Below are 21,432 nucleotides of genomic sequence, written 5' to 3' on the forward strand. Positions count from 1 at the left end.
ATACAGTGGGATATTAGTTCTGTTTCACTTCCCAAGGCTTCCACTAGATGTCAACAGTATTTATTTAGAACCTGTTTTGAGGATTCTACTCTAAAGGAGGGGCTTATAAGATCTATTTGAGTGAGTGATCTGGCAGAGTGCCACAGCCTCACGTGAAAGGTAGCTACGTTCCACTTCATTTGTACAGACAGGAATTGTCAGGTTGGAGCATAAATTAAGTTTTATGTTAAAAACATCCTAAAGATTGATTCCATACTTAGTTTGGCATGTTTCTATGGGCTGTAACGGAACTTTTTGAACTTTTCGTCCAACGTTCGGCTTGACATGAACGCGCTTTTGCATTTGTTTACCAAACGCCCTAACAAAAGAAGATATTTGGACATAACTGATGGACATTATCGAACAAATCAAACATTTATGGTGGAAGTGGAATTCCTGGGTGTGCATTCTGATGAAGATCATCAAAGGTAAGTTAATATTTAAAATGCTATTTCTGAGTAATGTTGACTATCTTTTTGGCTGCTTTGTTGTCTAAAGGCTGTACTCAGATTATTGCATGGTTTGCTTTCTCCGTAAAGTTATTTTAAAATCTCACACAGCGGTTGCATTTAGGAGAGGTTTATCTAAAGTTCCATGTACAATAGTCGTATCTTTATCAATGTTTATTATGAGTATTTCTGTAATTTGATGTGGCTCTCTGCACAATCACCGCATGTTTTAGAACTACTGTACGTAACGCGCCAATGTAAACTGAGATTTTTTTATATGAACTTTATCAAACAAAACATACATGTATTGTGCAACATGAAGTCCTATGAGTGTCATCTGATGAAGATCATCAAAGGTTAGTGATTCATTTTATCTCTATTTCTGCTTTTGTGACTCCTCTCTTTGGCTGGAAAAATGGCTGTGTTTTTCTGTGGTTTGGTGGTGACCTAACATAATCGTTTGTGGTGCTTTCGCTGTAAATCATTTTTGGAATCAGACACTGTGGCTGCATTAACGAGAATTTTATCTTTAAAAAGGTGTAAAATACTTGTATGCTTGAGGAATTTTAATTATGAGATTTTTGTTGTTTTGAATTTGGCGCCCTGCACTTTCACTGGCTGTTGCGGAGGGGTTCCACTAGCGGAACGGGGTTCCAGTCCTAGACAGGTTAATATCTAAAGACAAATTCTGCAACAGATATGGGGTTTCCACTGACTTCCGTAAAGCCCAGCTCTTCTAGCTGGCTTTGTTTGACCCCGATTGGTGTTTATTTGACAAAGTTACAGTTAATCAAGTGAAGACCGCCCGTGTCATCGGCACGCCATGAAGGAATCGCTCTCAGACCAAATATGGTGTCGTATAGGATATACTACACTCCTAATGATATAGTGAATTCTGGTTTTGTTCTAGGATCTCTGAGGAATAAATAAAACGTAATTTTACTGGTTGAAACAACATTTAGGGTTTGATTTTCACAGATTCCTTTCTTTGCAAATTGAACGAGTAGAATACAAAATCGATCGTGCATGCTATGTGGACATGTTTATAAAGTTTTGGGACAGCTTTATGTAGGCCCTAACAGTTTGTGGGCACTGTTTGTCACCGTTATAGTCCAGTTAATGTATTGTTTATTAATGTTCTGTTCTGTAGTGGCTTTGCTGGCATGCATAAAAATAAAAATAAATTGTTTGCCCCACCAAGATTTACATTCTAAACTCGCCACTGAGTGCACATATAGGCCTACCGCTAGCAAATTGGATTGCTCATATCACCCTGTCTGTCTGCAGTTTCCTGGAGCGCACAGCAAAGTAAGTTGATACTGTGATTTCAAAATATCTAAAATCAGGACTAGAGAGACTGTCAACGAATACAGCAAAGCTGCTGTTTTCATGAGTGTTTAAGCTTTTAAGTGTTATTCAGCACTTTCAACACTTCATTCAACACTTTTATAAACCATGAAATGTGCTTCTCCCATTGCTGCAACCAGCATTGCAGCTTCAATGAATGAGTAGCAAAGTGTATCAATAGGCTTGCATTGTTATTATTAGCGGATGTTTGTTTTTTCATATTGAGGAATATTTCACTTTTTCTGGTCATAGGTTTCAACATGAATTTGTGCATTCGTCATAAACAATGCAGTGGGACTCGAGTTTTGCCATCAGCTCGAAGACGGTGTCCCCTTCACTAGCTATTTTTACATTAACATGTCCAGGGATTTTTTCGTCAACATTTAGAAAGTTTGCATAGAAAATAGATTTGACAGTTGCCTGCTAGGGTGCATTTGTCACGTACGTGTGGAGAGACAGACCAAGGTGTAGCAAAAACAAAACAATAAATCAATAAACTAACACCGAAACGTGACTACGTGGTGATCATGTACAAAACACAAAAATAATATCCCACAAACACAGGTGGGAAAAATGCTACCTAAATATGATCCCCAATTAGAGACAACAATTACCAGCTGCCTCTAATTAGGAATCATACAAATCACCAACATAGAAAAATCAACTAGAATATCACATAGAATTAATAAACTAGAATACCCCCGTCACGCCCTGACCTACTATACCATAGAAGCAAGGGCTCTCTATGGTCAGGGCGTGACAGCATTTCCATTTAACTACCGTGTCGAGAAAAACAGCTGGACGTAATGACGTCACACCAAAAAAAAAAAAATAGTGGTTAAAGTGTTTACATTAATAAATTGCGCATGAATAAATTGGCGACAGCCTGTATGCCTTCCCTCTTATTTGTTTCATGTGTCAGATAGCCCCCAACAGCCAGCATGGATAGAATGCAATAATTTACTAGTATTTGCCATTTTCAAATAATTCTGATGTGCCAACATATCATCATAGATCTAGCACCCATGCATCAGTGGAGGCTGCTGCAAAGAGCATGGTTCATAATAATGGCCGGAATGGCGATTATGGACTAGCACCAAACACCTAGAATCCGTGTTTATTGGACATTTATACCTGGATCTCGCAGCTAGCTAGCTGATATTCCGTGTGACTATCGGCTTTCGTCGTTTTTTTTTGCGAATTGGATTCATCCTCTCTACCACACGGAACCCCACTAATCCTACCGACGGAAACGCATGAGGTGGCTAATAACAGACCTCCATCCTATGCTAGCTTGCTACCGATGGCCCGGCTGGCTGTCTAAATCGCCGTGACCCCAACCAACCTCACTACTCACAGGACCCTTTTGATCACTCGACTAAGCATGCCTCTCCTTAATGTCAATATGCCTTGTCCATTGCTGTTCTGGTTAGTGTTTATTGGCTTATTTCACTGTAGAGCCTCTAGTCCTGCTCACTATACCTTATCCAACCTATTAGTTCCACCACCCACACATGCAATGACATCTCCTGGTTTCAATTATGTTTTTAGAGACAATATCTCTCTCTTCATCACTCAATACCTAGGTTTACCTCCACTGTATTCACATCCTACCATACCTTTGTCTGTACATTATACCTTAAAGCTATTTTATCACCCTCAGAAACCTGCTTTTACTCTCTCTTCCAGACGTTCGAGATGACCAATTCTTATTGCTTTTAGCCATACCCTTATCCTACTCCTCCTCTGGTCCTCTGGCGATGTAGAGGTGAATCCAGGCCCTGCAGTGCCTAGCTCCACTCCTATTCCCCAGGCGCTCTTTTTTGATGAATTCTGTAACCGTAATAGCCTTGGTTTCATGCATGTTAACATTAGAAGCCTCCTCCCTAAGTTTGTTTTATTCACTGCTTTAGCACACTCTGCCAACCCAGATGTTCTAGCTGTGTCTGAATCCTGGCTTAGGAAAATTCTGACATTTTCATCCCAAACTACAACATTTTCAGACAAGATAGAACTGACAAAGGGGGCAGTGTTGCAATCTACTGCAAAGATAGCCTGCAGAGTTCTGTCCTACTATCCAGGTCTGTACCCAAACAATTTGAACTTCTACTTTTAAAAATCCACCTCTCTAAAAACAAGTCTCTCACCATTGCCGCCTGCTATAGACCACCCTGTGCCCCCAGCTGTGCTCTGGAACTGGAACATGTGAACTGATTGCCCCCCACTTATCTTCAGAGCTCGTGCTGCTAGGCGACATAAACTGAAACATGCTTAACACCCCAGCCATCCTACAATCTAAGCTTGATGCCCTCAATCTCACACAAATTATCAATGAACCTACCAGGTACCTCCCCAAAGCCTTAAACACGGGCACCCTCATAGATATCATCCTAACCAACTTGCCCTCTAAATACACCTCTGCTGTCTTCAACCAAGATCTCAGCGATCACTGCCTCATTGCCTGCATCCGTAATGGGTCAGCGGTCAATCGACCTCCACTCATCACTGTCAAACGCTCCCTGAAACACTACAGCGAGCAGGCCTTTCTAATCGACCTGGCCGGGGTATCCTGGAAGGATATTGATCTCATCCCGTCAGTAGAGGATGCCTGGTTATTTAAAAGAAATGCCTTGCTAACCATCTTAAATAAGCATGCCCCATTCAAGAAATGTAGAACCAGGAACAGATATAGCCCATGCTTCTCCCCAGACCTGACTGCCCTTAACCAACACAAAAACATCCCATGGCGTTCTGCATTAGCATCGAACAGCCCCCGTGATATGCAGCTGTTCAGGGAAGCTAGAAACCATTATACACAGGCAGTTAGAAAAGCCAAGGCTAGCTTTTTCAAGCAGAAATTTGCTTCCTGCAACACTAACTCAAAAAAGTTCTGGGACACTGTAAAGTCCATGGAGAATAAGAACACCTCCTCCCAGCTGCCCACTGCACTGAAGATAGGAAACACTGTCACCACTGATAAATCCACTATAATTGAGAATTTCAATAAGCATTTTTCTACGGCTGGCCATGCTTTCCACCTGGCTACTCCTACCCCGGTCAACAGCACTGCACCCCCCACAGCAACTTGCCCAAGCCTTCCCCATTTATCCTTCTCCCAAATCCAGTCAGCTGATGGTCTGAAAGAGCTGAAAAATCTGGACCCCTACAAATCAGCCGGGCTAGACAATCTGGACCCTTTCTTTCTAAAATTATCTGCCGAAATTGTTGCCACCCCTATTACTAGCCTGTTCAACCTCTCTTTCGTGTCGTCTGAGATTCCCAAAGATTGGAAAGCAGCTGCGGTCATCCCCCTCTTCAAAGGGGGGGACACTCTTGACCCAAACTGCTACAGACCCATATCTATCCTACCCTGCCTTTCTAAGGTCTTCGAAAGCCAAGTCAACAAACAGATTACCGACCATTCGAATCTCACCATACCTTCTCTGCTATGCAATCTGGTTTCAGAGCTGGTCATGGGAGTACCTCAGCCACGCTCAAGGTCCTAAACGATATCATAACCGCCATCGATAAGAAACAATAGTGTGCAGCCGTATTCATTGATCTGGCCAAGGATTTCGACTCTGTCAATCACCACATCCTCATCGGCAGACTCGACAGCCTTGGTTTCTCAAATGATTGCCACGCCTGGTTCACCAACTACTTCTCTAATAGAGTTCAGTGTGTCAAATCGGAGGGTCTGCTGCCCGGACCTCTGGCAGTCTCTATGGGGGTGCCACAGGGTTTAATTCTTGGACCGACTCTCTTCTCTGTATACATCAATGATGTCGCTCTTGCTGCTGGTGAGTCTCTGATCCACCTCTACGCAGACGACAACATTCTGTATACTTCTGGCCCTTCTTTGGACACTGTGTTAACAACCCTACAGGCAAGCTTCAATGCCATACAACTCTCCTTCCGTGGCCTCCAATTGCTCTTAAATACCAGTAAAACTAAATGCATGCTCTTCAACAGATCGCTGCCTGCACCTGCCCGCCTGTCAAACATCACTACTCTGGACGGCTCTGACTTAGAGTTCGTGGACAACTAAAAATACTTAGGTGTCTGGTTAGACTGTAAACTCTCCTTCCAGACCCACATCAAACATCTCCAATCCAAAGTTAAATCTAGAATTGACTTCCTATTTCGCAAAAAAGCATGCTTCACTCATGCTGCCAAACATACCCTTGTAAAACTGACCATCCTACCAATCCTCGACTTCGGCGATGTCATTTACAAAATAACCTCCAATACCCTACTCAACAAATTGGATGCAGTCTATCACAGTGCAATCCGTTTTGTCACCAAAGCCCCATATACTACCACCATTGCGACCTGTACGTTCTCGTTGGCTGGACCTCGCTTCATACTCGTCGCCAAACCCACTGGCTCCATGTCATCTACAAGACCCTGCTAGGTAAAGTCCCCCCTTACCTCAGCTCGCTGGTCACCATAGCATCACCCACCTGTAGCACGCGCTCCAGCAGGTATATCTCTCTGGTCACCCCCAAAATCAATTCTTTCTTTGGCCGCCTCTCCGTCCAGTTCTCTGCTGCCAATGACTGGAACGAACTACAAAAATCTCTGAAACTGGAAACACTTATCTCCCTCACTAGCTTTAAGCACCAACTGTCAGAGCAGCTCACAGATTACTGCACCTGTACATAGCCCACCTATAATTTAGCCCAAACAACTACCTCTTTCCCTACTGTATTTATTTTATTTATTTATTTTGCTCCTTTGCACCCCATTATTTTTATTTCTACTTTGCACATTCTTCCACTGCAAATCTACCATTCCAGTGTTTTACTTGCTATATTGTATTTACTTTGCCACCATAGCCTTTTTTTTTGCCTTTACCTCCCTTATCTCACCTCATTTGCTCACATCGTATATAGACTTGTTGTTCTACTGTATTATTGACTGTATGTTTGTTTTACTCCATGTGTAACTCTGTGTCGTTGTATGTGTCGAACGGCTTTGCTTTATCTTGGCCAGGTTGCAATTGTAAATGAGAACTTGTTCTCAACTTGCCTACCTGGTTAAATAAAGGTGAAATAAAATAAAATAAATGTTTTTGATACCATTCCACTGATTCCGCTCCAGTCATTAACACGAGCCTGTTCTCCCCAATTAAGGTGCCACCATCCTCCTGTGCCATGCATGATCTATCGGCTGCCTAGACTAGTCCGTGCCATGGTGAAACTTGCACTCCTGTAGATCGGAAATAATTGGATGGTGAAATTCGATGGTGAAACTTACCAGCCAACCAGAAAAGCATGGCAAAGGCCAGATATTCCCAAACTGCACAACGCTGTCGGGTGTACGCCAAATAAAAATGTGATTCACAATATTTTGGGGGGGAAAACATTTCTTCACATTTTCAATTTTAAGCCACTGATTTTTTTGAGAGAGAATTAAGACGACTTTCGAGTAGTAAGACATGTATAAAAACCACAGATAACATTAATAAGAAGGGGCTATAAGTGTATTATATGGTGAGCTACTGAGTGGCTCGGACAGGCATGCCCCATACTATTGTGGAGGACTTAATTCTTCCTGCTGCCGCGGATATGGCTGGGACAATGCTGGGGGAAAAGGCCCCAAAAAATATACAGACAATGTCTTCATCATGCATCAGTGACATGGCAGGAGATGTTTTGAAACAATTACTGCTTTGCATACAAGCCAGCGAATTCTATGCGTTTACAGCTGGATGAGTCAACAGACTTGGTGCCCTGGCACAGCTCCTAGTATACAGTGGGGAGAACAAGTATTTGATACACTGTCGATTTTGCAGGTTTTCCTACTTACAAAGCATGTAGAGGTTTGTAATTTTTATCATAGGTACACTTCAACTGTGATAGACGGAATCTAAAACAAAAATCCAAATGCAAATTAATTACTTAAAAATCCTAATGTGATTTTCTGGATTTTTGTTTTAGATTCCGTCTCTCACAGTTGAAGTGTACCTATGATAAAAATTACAAACCTCTACATGCTTTGTAAGTAGGAAACCCTGCAAAATTGATAGTGTATCAAATACTTCTTCTCCCCACTGTGTGTCCGTTACATTTATGGGGGGTCAATTAAGGAATACATCCTCTTCTGCAAACCTATGGAAACCAGGACAATAAGAGAGAATAATTTTAAATTACTGGACAGCTTTGTGACATTAAATGGACTTTGGTGGTCAAGATGTGTTGGTGTCTGTACTGATGGCGCAAAAGCATTGACAGGGAGACATAATGGAGTGGTAACGCGCATGCAAGCAGTTGCTCCCGACGCCACTTGAGTACACTGCAGCATCCACCGAGAGGCTCTTGCTGCCAAGGGAATGCCTGACAGCTTGAAAGACATTTTGGACACTACAATGATTAACTTTCTTAACTTGGAACCACCCATCCCGGATCCGGGATAATTGTCATCAACTACGCTAAATAGCATAGCCCAACGGTCAAATGATCTTGCTAGAAAATATTCATATTCATGAAATCACAAGTGAAATATAGCGAAACACAGCTAATTCGTGTCAGGCGATGATTACGCTCCCGGATCCGGGTTTGAGAGTCACAGGACGTTTATCACCCTGTCGTCTCAGATTTTGAAATTATGCTTTACAGCGAAAACAATACAAGCGTTTGTGTAAGTTTATCAATATACTAACAAAACATTATGTACACCTAGCGGCAGGTAACAGAAAATCAATCAAATTAATAGTTTACCTTTGATGATCTTCACTCACGAGACTCCCAGTTAGACAGCAAATGTTCCTTTTGTTCCATAAAGATATTTTTTATATCCAAATACCTCCATTAGTTTAATGCGTTATGCCCAGGAATCCACCGGAAATAGCGGTCACGACAACGCAGACAAAAATTCCAAATTATATCCATAATATCGCCAGAAACATGGCAAATGTTTTTTATAATCAATCCTCAAGGTGTTTTTCAAATATCTATTCGATAATATATCAACTGGGACAGTTGGCTTTTCACTAGGACCGGGAGGAAAAATGGCTACCTCTCTGTTTGGCGCAAAAATCACACTGAGAGCCAACAACTGACCACTCACGCAATGTGGACGTTTACGCTCATTCTTCAAAATAAAGGCCTGAAACTACGTCTAAAGGCTGTCGACACCTTAGGGATGTCAGGTGCGTGAATGAGGACCCAAAAGCGATTTAACAAAACAGAGTTTCTTTAATGATGAACACACGTGGGCTCAGATGGACAGGCAGATTCCGACAGGACAGGACAAGGTTGCAGCAAACACGATGATAGTCTGGTTCAGGCATGAGACACACAAACAAGAATCCGACAAGGACAGGAACAAAAACAGAGAGAGATATAGAGGACTAATCAGAGGGAAAAAGGGAACAGGTGGGAAAAGGGGTGACGAGGTAGTTAGGAGGAGACAAGGAACAGCTGGGGGAAAAGAGGGGGAGAAAAGGTAACCTAAAACGACCAGCAGGGGGAGACAGGGTGAAGAGAAAGGACAGAAACAAGACACAGCATGACAATACATGACAGTACCCCCCCACTCACCGAGCGCCTCCTGGCGCACTCGAGGAGGAAACCTGGCGGCAACGGAGGAAATCCTCGATCAGCGCACGGTCCAGCACGTCCCGAGAGGGAACCCAACTCCTCTCCTCAGGACCGTACCCCTCCCAATCTACTAGGTACTGATGACCACGGCCCCGAGGACGCATGTCCAAAATCCTACGGACCCTGTAGATGGGTGCGCCCTCGACAAGGATGGGGGGGGGGGGGGAAGACGAGCGGGGGCGCGAAGAACGGGCTTGATACAGGAGACATGGAAGACCGGGTGGACGCGACGAAGGTATCGCGGAAGAAGAAGTCGAACTGCGACAGGATTAATGACCTGAGAAATACGGAACGGACCAATGAACCGCGGGGTCAACTTGCGAGAAGCCGTCTTAAGGGGAAGGTTCTGAGTGGAGAGCCAAACTCTCTGACCGCGACAATATCTAGGACTCTTAGTTCTACGCTTATTAGCAGCCCTCACAGTCTGCGTCCTATAACGGCAAAGTGCAGACCTGACCCTCTTCCAGGTGCGCTCGCAACGTTGGACAAAAGCCTGAGCGGAGGGGACGCTGGACTCGGCGAACTGAGATGAGAACAGCGGAGGCTGGTACCCGAGGCTACTCTGAAAAGGAGATAGCCCGGTCGCAGACGAAGGAAGCGAGTTGTGGGCGTATTCTGCCCAGGGGAGCTGTTCTGACCAAGACGCAGGGTTGCGAAAAGAAAGACTGCGTAAGATGCGACCAATAGTCTGATTGGCCCGTTCTGCTTGACCGTTAGACTGGGGGTGAAAGCCGGAAGAGAGACTGACGGAAGCCCCAATCAAACGGCAAAACTCCCTCCAAAATTGAGACGTGAATTGCGGACCTCTGTCCGAAACGACGTCTGACGGAAGGCCATGAATTCTGAAAACATTCTCGATGATGATTTGTGCCGTCTCTTTAGCAGAAGGAAGCTTAGCAAGGGGAATAAAATGAGCCGCCTTAGAGAACCTGTCGACAACCGTAAGAATAACAGTCTTCCCCGCTGACGAAGGCAGTCCGGTGACAAAATCTAAGGCGATGTGAGACCACGGTCGAGAGGGAATGGGAAGCGGCCTGAGACGGCCGGCAGGAGGGAAGTTACCGGACTTAGTCTGCGCGCAGACCAAACAAGCAGCCACGAAGCGACGCGTGTCATGCTCCCGGGTGGGCCACCAAAAACGCTGGCGAATGGAAGCAAGCGTACCCCGAACGCCAGGGTGGCCGGCTAACTTGGCAGAGTGAGCCCACTGAAGAACGGCCAGACGAGTAGGAACGGGAACGAAAAGAAGGTTCCTAGGACAAGCGCGCGGCGACGGAGTTTGAGTGAGTGCTTGCTTTACCTGCCTCTCAATTCCCCAGACAGTCAACCCGACAACACGCCCCTCAGGGAGAATCCCCTCGGGGTCAGTGGAGGCTACTGAAGAACTGAAGAGACGAGATAAAGCATCAGGCTTGGTGTTCTTAGAGCCCGGACGATAAGAAATCACGAACTCGAAACGAGCGAAAAACAGCGCCCAGCGCGCCTGACGCGCATTAAGTCGTTTGGCAGAACGGATGTACTCAAGGTTCCTATGGTCAGTCCAAACGACAAAAGGAACGGTCGCCCCCTCCAACCACTGTCGTCATTCGCCTAGGGCTAAGCGGATGGCGAGCAGTTCCCACATCATAGTTACGTTCCGACGGCGACAGGCGATGAGAAAAATACGCGCAAGGGTGGACCTTGTCGTCAGAGAGGGAGCGCTGAGAAAGAATGGCTCCCACGCCCACCTCTGACGCGTCACCCTCGACAACGAACTGTCTAGTGACGTCAGGTGTAACAAGGATAGGTGCGGATGTAAAACGATTCTTGAGGAGATCAAAAGCTCCCTGGGCGGAAACGGACCACTTAAAGCACGTCTTGACAGAAGTAAGGGCTGTGAGAGGGGCTGCCACCTGACCGAAATTACGGATGAAACGACGATAGAAGTTCGCGAAGCCGAGAAAGCGCTGCAGCTCGACGCGTGACCTAGGGACGGGCCAATAAATGACAGCTTGGACCTTAGCGGGATCCATCTTAATGCCTTCAGCGGAAATAACAGAACCGAGAAATGTGACGGAGGAGGCATGAAAAGAGCACTTCTCATCCTTCACAAAAAGACAATTCTCTAAAAGGCGCTGGAGGACACGTCGAACGTGCTGAACATGAATCTGGAGTGACGGTGAAAAAATCAGGATATCGTCAAGGTAAACGAAAACAAAGATGTTCAGCATGTCTCTCAGGACATCATTGACTAATGCCTGAAAGACAGCTGGAGCGTTAGCGAGGCCGAAAGGAAGAACCCGGTATTCAAAGTGCCCTAACGGAGTGTTAAACGCCGTCTTCCACTCGTCCCCCTCCCTGATGCGCACGAGATGGTAAGCGTTACGAAGGTCCAACTTAGTGAAAAACCTGGCTCCCTGCAGGATCTCGAAGGCTGAAGACATAAGAGGAAGCGGATAACGATTCTTCACTGTTATGTTATTCAGCCCTCGATAATCTATGCAGGGGCGCAGGGACCCGTCCTTCTTCTTAACAAAAAAAAACCCCGCTCCGGCGGGAGAGGAGGAGGGGACTATGGTACCGGCGGCAAGAGCTACAGACAAATAATCTTCGAGAGCCTTACGTTCGGGAGCCGACAGAGAGTATAGTCTACCCCGGGGGGGAGTGGTTCCCGGAAGGAGATCAATACTACAATCATACGACCGGTGTGGAGGAAGAGAGATGGCCCTGGACCGACTGAACACCGTGCGCAGATCGTGATATTCCTCCGGCACCCCTGTCAAATCACCAGGCTCCTCCTGTGAAGAAGAGACAGAGGAAACAGGAGGGATAGCAGACATTAAACATTTCACATGACAAGAGACGTTCCAGGAGAGGATAGAATTACTAGACCAATTAATGGAAGGATTATGACAAACTAGCCAGGGATGGCCCAAAACAACAGGTGTAAAAGGTGAACGAAAAATTAAAAAAGAAATGGTTTCGCTATGATTACCAGAAACAGTGAGGGTTAAAGGTAGCGTCTCACGCTGAATCCTGGGGAGAGGACTACCATCCAGGGCGAACAAGGCCGTGGACTCCCTTAACTGTCTGAGAGGAATGTCATGTTCCCGAGCCCAGGTCTCGTCCATAAAACAGCCCTCCGCCCCAGAGTCTATTAAGGCACTGCAGGAAGCTGACGAACCGGTCCAGCGTAGATGGACCGACAAGGTAGTGCAGGATCTTGAAGGAGAGACAGGAGTAGTAGCGCTCACCAGTAGCCCTCCGCTTACTGATGAGCTCTGGCTTTTACTGGACATGAAGTGACAAAATGACCAGCAGAACCGCAATAGAGACAGAGGCGGTTGGTGATTCTCCGTTCCCTCTCCTTAGTCGAGATGCGGATACCTCCCAGCTGCATAGGCTCAGCTCCCGAGCCGGCAGAGGAAGATGGTAGTGATGCGGAGAGGGGGGCAACGGAGAACGCGAGCTCCTTTCCACGAGCTCGGTGACGAAGATCAACCCGTCGCTCAATGCGAATAGCGAGTTCAATCAAGGAATCCACGCTGGAAGGAACCTCCCGGGAGAGAATCTCATCCTTTACCTCTGCGCGGAGACCCTCCAGAAAACGAGCGAGCAAAGCCGGCTCGTTCCAGCCACTGGAGGCAGCAAGAGTGCGAAACTCAATAGAGTAGTCTGTTATGGATCGATTACCTTGACATAGGGAAGACAGGGCCCTGGAAGCCTCTTCCCCAAAAACAGATCGATCAAAAACCCGTATCATCTCCTCCTTAAAGTCCTGATACTGGTTAGTACACTCAGCCCTTGCCTCCCAGATTGCCGTGCCCCACTCACGAACCCGTCCAGTAAGGAGAGATATGACGTAGGCGACACGAGCAGTGCTCCTGGCGTAAGTGTTGGGCTGGAGAGAAAACACAATATCACACTGGGTGAGGAACGAGCGGCATTCAGTGGGCTCCCCAGAGTAACACGGCGGGTTATTGATTCTGGGCTCCGGAGATTCGAAAGCCCTGGAAGTGGCCGGTGGATCGAGGCGGAGATGGTGAACCTGTTCTGTGAGGTTGGAGACTTGGGTGGCCAGGGTCTCAACGGCATGTCGAGCAGCAGACAATTCCTGCTCGTGTCTGCCTAGCATCGCTCCCTGGATCTCGACGGCTGAGTGGAGAGGATCCGAAGTCGCTGGGTCCATTCTTGGTCGGATTCTTCTGTCAGGTGCGTGAATGAGGACCCAAAAGCGATTTAACAAAACAGAGTTTCTTTAATGATGAACACACGTGGGCTCAGATGGACAGGCAGATTCCGACAGGACAGGACAAGGTTGCAGCAAACACGATGATAGTCTGGTTCAGGCATGAGACACACAAACAAGAATCCGACAAGGACAGGAACAAAAACAGAGAGAGATATAGAGGACTAATCAGAGGGAAAAAGGGAACAGGTGGGAAAAGGGGTGACGAGGTAGTTAGGAGGAGACAAGGAACAGCTGGGGGAAAAGAGGGGGAGAAAAGGTAACCTAAAACGACCAGCAGGGGGAGACAGGGTGAAGAGAAAGGACAGAAACAAGACACAACATGACAATACATGACAAGGGAAGCCACAGAAAAAGGAATCTGGTTGATATCCCTTTCGATGGTCAATAGGGATGCATAGGAACACAGAGCTTTCAAAATAAGAGTCACTTCCTGATTGTTAACTAACTAGGAAGTGTCTTTAAATGGCAACGTTTCTGTCTCCAGATTTGACACATTCCTGGATCATGTTGTCTGGTACATCCAACTTATTTGTATAGCTTTTAATCTTTTTAAATGAATATCTTATTAACACTTTGTTCTAGCTAGCTATTTGTGTAGGTAGCTATCAAGTAAACCCAATGATGGGGGCGTGATGTGTTTCAGTCCAGTTTACTCCCCTAAATCCCCTGCCGGGCGTTTCTCAATACGCCAGACTAACTGTAAACACTCTCCTGTTGCCTTTTCATTGGCTCTCTGATATCAGTTCTGTTATACTCACAGACAATATTTTTACAGTTTTGGAAACTTTAGAGTGTTTTCTATCCTAAGCTGTCAATTATATGCATATTCTAGCATCTGGTCCTGATAAATAAGACGTTTACTTAGTGCCCCCTAGCTTCAAGAGGTTAACCTGTGGTGAATTATGCACAATTTTCGATTAACAAATAAGGTTTTATATGTAAGATGGTTAAATAAAGAGCACATTTATTGATTATTATTATATATTATTATTTGTGCCTTGGTCTTATAAGAGCTCTTTGTCACAATCCGGCTTTGTTGGAAGTGATAAAAACACACACTTTGTATGTCTAATTGTATTGTATAGTGTGTGTGTGGTAAGCCGACAATGATGGCAAAAAACAACACTTGAGAGTGTGCTGACCCTGGTGCTAGAGGGGGTACACAACTGGAGGTTGAATGTTTGAAGGGGTACGGGACTATAAAAGTTTGTGAACCGCTGATTTCGGCAATCACCTCTGTGAGAATGCTGTTCATTGACTACAGCTCAGTGTTCAACACCACAGTGCCCACAAAGCTCATCACTAAGCTAAGGACCCTGGGTCTAAACACCTCCCTCTGCACCTGGATCCTGGACTTCCTGATGGGCCGCCCCCAGGTGGTAAGGGCAGGTAACAACACATCCGCCACATTGATCCTCAACCCGGGGGCCCCTCAGGGGTGCATGCTCAGTCCCCTCCTGTACTCCCTGTTCACTCATGACTGTATGGCCGAACACGACTCCAACGCCATAATTTTGTTTGCCGATGACACAACAGTGGTAGGCCTGATCACCGACAACAATGAGACAGCATATAGGGAGGAGGTCAGACACCTGGCCGTGTGGTGCCAAGAAAACAACCTCTCCCTCAACGTGATCCAGACAAAGGAGATGATTATGGACTACAGGAAAAGGAGGACTGAGCACGCCCCCATTCTCATCGATGGGTTGTAGTGGAGCAGGTTAAGAGCTTCAAGTTCCTTGGTGTCCACATCACCAACAAACTATCATGGTCCAAACACACCAAGATAGTCATGAAGAGAGCACAATAAAGCCTATTCCCCCTCAGGAGACTGAAGAGATTTGTCATGAGTCCTCAGATCCTCAAAAAGTTCTACAGCTGCACCATCGAGTGCATCCTGACTGGTTGAATCACTGCCTGGTATGGCAACTGCTCGGCCTCAGACCACAAGGCATTACAGAGGGTAGTGTGTACGGCCCAGTACATCACTGGGGCCAAGCTTCCTGCCATCCAGGACCTCTATGTCGAGGAAGGCCCTAAAAATTGTCAAAGACTACAGCCACCCTTTTATTTATTTTTTATTTACCCTTTATTTAACTAGGCAAGTCAGTTAAGAACACATTCCTATTTACAATGATGGCCTAGGAACAGTGGGTTAACTGCCTACTTGTCAGCTCGGGGATTCAATCTAGCAACCTTTCGGTTACTGGCCCAATGCTCTAATTACAAGGCTACCTGCTATCTCCTAGTCATAGAATGTTCTCTCTGCTATCGCACAGCAAGCGGTACCGGAGAGCCAAGTCTAGGTCCAAAAGGCTTCTTAACAGCTTCTACCCCCAAGCCATCAGACTCCTACTACTGTTATTTTACTGATGCTCTTTAATGGTTTGTTACTTTTATTTAAAAAAAAATTGCTTATCTATTTTTTATTTAACACTTATTTTTCTTAAAATTCAATTGTTGGTTAAGGGCCTGTAAGTAAGAATTTCACTGTAAAGTCTACACCTGTTGTATTCGGCGCATGTGACAAATACAATTTGATTTGATAGGGAGTTGCTTACCAAGAAGACAGTGAATGTTCCTGAGTGACCGAGTTACAGTTGACCTGAAAATGGTTGTCTAGCAATGATCAACAACCAATTTGACAGAGCTTGAAGAACTGAAAAGAATAAAGGGCAAATATTGCACAGTCCAGGTGTGGAAAGCTCTTAGAGACTTACCCAGAAAGACTCAGAGCTGTAATCGCTGTCAAAGGTGCTTCTACAAAGTACTGACACAGCGGTGTGTAAATTAGATATTTCTGTAACATTTCTAAAAACATGTTTTAACTTTGTCATTATGGCGTATTGTGTGTAGATGGGTGAGAGGCAAATCTGTTTGGAATTCAGGCTGTAACAGAACAAAATATAGAATAGGTCCAGGTTTAGTTTTGTGAAGATGAAAATATCAGTATCTACACACAATTCTGACAAGACATGCCTTACAACCATATACTGTATGAGCCTATGAAGGTAAGACTTCAATTATTTTCAATATTTCTCTCTTTTGTATATACTATTTTGATACAATACAGCCAATATCAAAACAAACACATCTGGAAAAAATGCATGGCACAAAAACGTCAAAGTACATAATTGATTCCTCCTCCCTTTCTATCTTATACAGCCTGTACACTCTTCCTTAAAATACCAAATCTGTCCAAGCCTCTCCCTCATCAACATCAGGAGCTATCCATCCTCTGCCAGCAGCCCCAGGAGACCACCCCACCCACTCAGCACATGTTTTATATATAAGCAATGGGCATGTCGATATTACTTTATCATAGCGAGGCAATAACCTATAATTTAATGAAGTCACCTTCAGAGCAAGACCTCTGTCATTTAAATAATTATGAATTATAATGTATAATGTATAGAAATATAATAGTATTTTGGTTTGACATGGCAGGCTACTGGTGAGGCTGAATAAAAAAAGTGAGTTACAGTATTGGAGGACTTAAAGTTCAGGGAAATATGTTGGGCTGGCACTTTGATTGTGACGCTTAAATGAGGACATATGCGGATGTGATAGATCAAACTTACGTTCAATGGGTTTTTAGTGTCTCAAGGAATTCATTTAGGCATAGGATCATCTTCATAGAGCTCAGTTCAGAGTTTGTATGAAATTACCTTGAATCGAATGGACCTTCAATCAAATGTAGTTCTGTAACTCAAATACTTCCGTTTACCAACACCATGAAATGAATCAATTAAAATTTTATGGGTCACATACACATTTAGATTTAACAGTCACAGTGGAAACAACATCACCTATACACTTCCTGATGAACTCAGTCACTGTGTCCGTGTATATGTCAGTGTTATTATCAGAGGCAACCCGGGAACATATCCCAATCCACGTGATCAAAACAATCTTGAAGTGTAATAGTGTAGCTTCCGTCCCTCTCCGCCCCAACCTGGGCTCAACCCAGGGACCCTCTGAACACATCAACAACTGCCTCCCACGAAGCTTCATTACCTATTGCTCCACAAAAGCCGTGGCAACTACTTCAAGGTCTCAGAGCGAGTGACGTCACCGATTGAAACGCTATTAGTGCGCACCAAGCTAACTAACTAGCCATTTCACAAAGGTTACACACACACCCTTTTGACCTCCTTTTCGCGGCAACCAGTGACCTGGGTCAACAGCATCAATATAACAGTTTTGCTTTTGTCCCTCTGCTTTTGACCCTCTGCACACATCAACAGCAGTCACCCTGTTGTCGATGTGACGTCACCGATTGAAATGCTATTAGCGCACACCCCGCTAACTAGCTAGCCATTTCACACCGGTTACAAAAGCATTCTGATTGGTCAGACTAGCTTTGAATAGACCTTAGCACGGAGGGCCTTGTAGACATCCTAGAAGAGGGAGTAACAATGGTTGAGAGGTTTTGAAGTGTGAGTACTACAGGCAATGTGTTGATACGATAGTGTTTTTCTAAAATTTGCTTTGTTAAAATCCTCAGCTACAATAAATGCAGATATGTGGTTTCCAGTTTGCACAAAGTCCGGTGTGGTTCCGTTAGTGGAAATCGTGGTATCAGCTTGAGGGGGAATATACACGGCTGTGACTATAACCGAAGAGAATTCTACTGGGAGGTAACACGGTCGGCATTTGATTGTGAGGTATTCTAGGGAGGGTGAACAAAAAGGACTTGAGTTTCTGTATGACATCACAATCACACCATGAGTGGTTAATCATGAAAACATACACCACTGCCTTTCTTCTTCCATAAGAGTTCTTTATTCTTGTCTGCACGATGTACTGAGAACCCAGCTGGTTGTATAGACTAAGACAGTATGTCCAGAGAGAGACATGATTCCGTGAAACAGAGTATGTTAGGAGATCCTCGCCCTGAGCCTGTCTACTTTATTGTCCAGGGACTGAACATTAGCGAGTACTATATTCTAAAGCGGTGGATGGTGTGCACGCCTCCTGTGTCGGACTAGAAGTCCACTCCGAATACCTATTCTCCGCCGGAGCAGCCTCTGGGATACGTTAAATTGCCCTGGTGGGTAAACAGCAAATTTGAATGTGTTAATTTAACACCATGCATGTTCATTTTAATACTCATCCAGTGTTTATATACAGTTGAAGTCAGAAGTTTACATACACTTAGGTTGGAGTCATTAAAACTAGTTTTTCAACCACTCCACACCCTTCTTGTAAACAAACTATAGTTTTGGCAAGTCGATTAGGACATCTCTGTGTGCATGACACAAGTAATCTTTTCAACAATTGTAAACAGACAAATTATTTCACTTATAATTCACTAATTCCCAATTCCAGTGCGGCAGAAGTTTACATACACTAAGTTGAATGTGCCTTTAAACAGCTTGGACAATTCTAGAAAATGATGTTATGGCTTTAGAAGCTTCATTTGAGTCAATTAGAGGTGTATATGTGGATGTACACTGCTCAAAAAATAAAGGGAACACTTAAACAACACAATGTAACTCCAAGTCAATCACACTTCTGTGAAATCAAACTGTCCACTTAGGAAGCAACACTGATTGACAATAAATTTCACATGCTGTTGTGCAAATGGGATAGACAATAGGTGGAAATTATAGGCAATTAGCAAGACACCCCCAATAAAGGAGTGGTTCTGCAGGTGGTGACCACAGACCACTTCTCAGTTCCTATGCTTCCTGGCTGATGTTTTGGTCACTTTTGAATGCTGGCGGTCCTTCCACTCTAGTGGTAGCATGAGACGGAGTCTACAACCCACACAAGTGGCTCAGGTAGTGCCGCTCATCCAGGATGGGACATCTATCCGAGCTGTGGCAAGAAGGTTTGCTGTGTCTGTCAGCGTAGTGTCCAGAGCATGGAGGCGCTACCAGGAGACAGGCCAGTACATCAGGAGATGTGGAGGAGGCCGTAGGAGGGCAACAACCCAGCAGCAGGACCGCTACCTCCGCCTTTGTGCAGGGAGGAGCAGGAGGAGCACTGCCAGAGCCCTGCAAAATAACCTCCAGCAGGCCACAAATGTGCATGTGTCTGCTCAAACGGTCAGAAACAGACGCCATGAGGGTGGTATGAGGGCCCGACGTCCACAGGTGGGGGTTGTGCTTACAGCCCAATACCGTGCAGGACGTTTGGCATTTGCCAGAGAACACCAAGATTGGCAAATTCGCCACTGGCGCCCTGTGCTCTTCACAGATGAAAGCAGGTTCACACTGAGCACATGTGACAGACGTGACAGAGTCTGGAGACGCCATGGAGAACGTTCTGCTGCCTGCAACATCCTCCAGCATGACCGGTTTGGTGGTGGGTCAGTCATGGTGTGGGGTGGCATTTCTTTCCATGTGCTCGCCAGAGGTAGCCTGACTGCCATTAGGTACCGAGATGAGATCCTCAGACCCCTTGTGAGACCATATGCTGGTGCGGTTGGCCCTGGGTTCCTCCTAATGCAAGACAATGCTAGACCTCATGTGGCTGGAGTGTGTCAGCAGTTCCTGCAAGAGGAAGGCATTGATGCTATGGACTGGCCCGCCCGTTCCCCAGACCTGAATCTAATTGAGCACATCTGGGACATCATGTCTTGCTCCATCCACCAACGCCACGTTGCACTACAGACTGTCCAGGAGTTGGCGGATGCTTTAGTCCAGGTCTGGGAGGAGATCCCTCAGGAGACCATCCGCCACCTCATCAGGAGCATGCCCAGGCGTTGTAGGGAGGTCATACAGGCACGTGGAGGCCACACACACTACTGACCCTCATTTTGACTTGTTTTAAGGACATTACCTCAAAGTTGGATCAGCCTGTAGTATGGTTTTCCACTTTAATTTTGAGTGTGACTCCAAATCCAGACCTCCATGGGTTGATAAATTTGATTTCCATTGATCATTTTCATGTGATTTTGTTGTCAGCACATTCAACTACGTAAAGAAAAAAGTATTGAATAAGAATATTTCATTCATTCAGATCTAGGATGTGTTATTTTAGTGTTCCCTTTATTTTTTTTAGCAGTGTATTTCAAGGCCTGCCTTCAAACTCAGTGCCTCTTTGCTTGACATCATGGGTAAATCAAAATAAATCAGCCAAGACCTCAGAAAAAAAATTGTAGACCTCCACAAGTCTGGTTCATCCTTTTCCGAACACCTGAAGGTACCACGTTCATCTGTTCAGCAAGGAAGAAGCCACTGCTCCAAAACCGCCATAAAAAAATCCAAACTACGGTTTGCAACTGCACATGGGGACAAATATCGTACTTTTTGGAGAAATGTCCTCTGGTCTGATGAAACAAAAAAATAACTATTTGGCCATAATGACCATCTTTATGTTTGGAGGAAAAAGGGGGAGGCTTGCATGCCGAAGAACTCCATCCCAACCGTGAAGAACTGGGGTGGCAGCATCATGTTGTGGGTGTGCTTTGCGGCAGGAGGACTGGTGCACTTCACAAAATAGATGGCATCATGAGCCAGGAAAATTATGTAGATATATTGAAGCAACATCTCAAGACATCAGTCAGGAAGTTAAGGCTTGGTCGCAAGAGGGTCTTCCAAATGGACAATGACCCCAAGCATACTTCCAAAGTTGTGACAAACAGTGCATCACAGGCCTATTAAAATGAAAACAGTGCATCACAGTCACATTAAAATGAAAACGGTTCATCACAGGCGCATCACAATGAATACAGTGCATCACATATAGTACATGTACCGAGGCGCCATCAGAGTGAAAACAGTGCATCACAGCTGCATTAAAATGAAAAAGG

The sequence above is a fragment of the Oncorhynchus mykiss genome, chromosome 10 (assembly GCF_057628025.1).
Source record: "Oncorhynchus mykiss isolate SJ-2025 chromosome 10, ASM5762802v1, whole genome shotgun sequence".
In the NCBI taxonomy this organism is placed as follows: domain Eukaryota; kingdom Metazoa; phylum Chordata; class Actinopteri; order Salmoniformes; family Salmonidae; genus Oncorhynchus; species Oncorhynchus mykiss.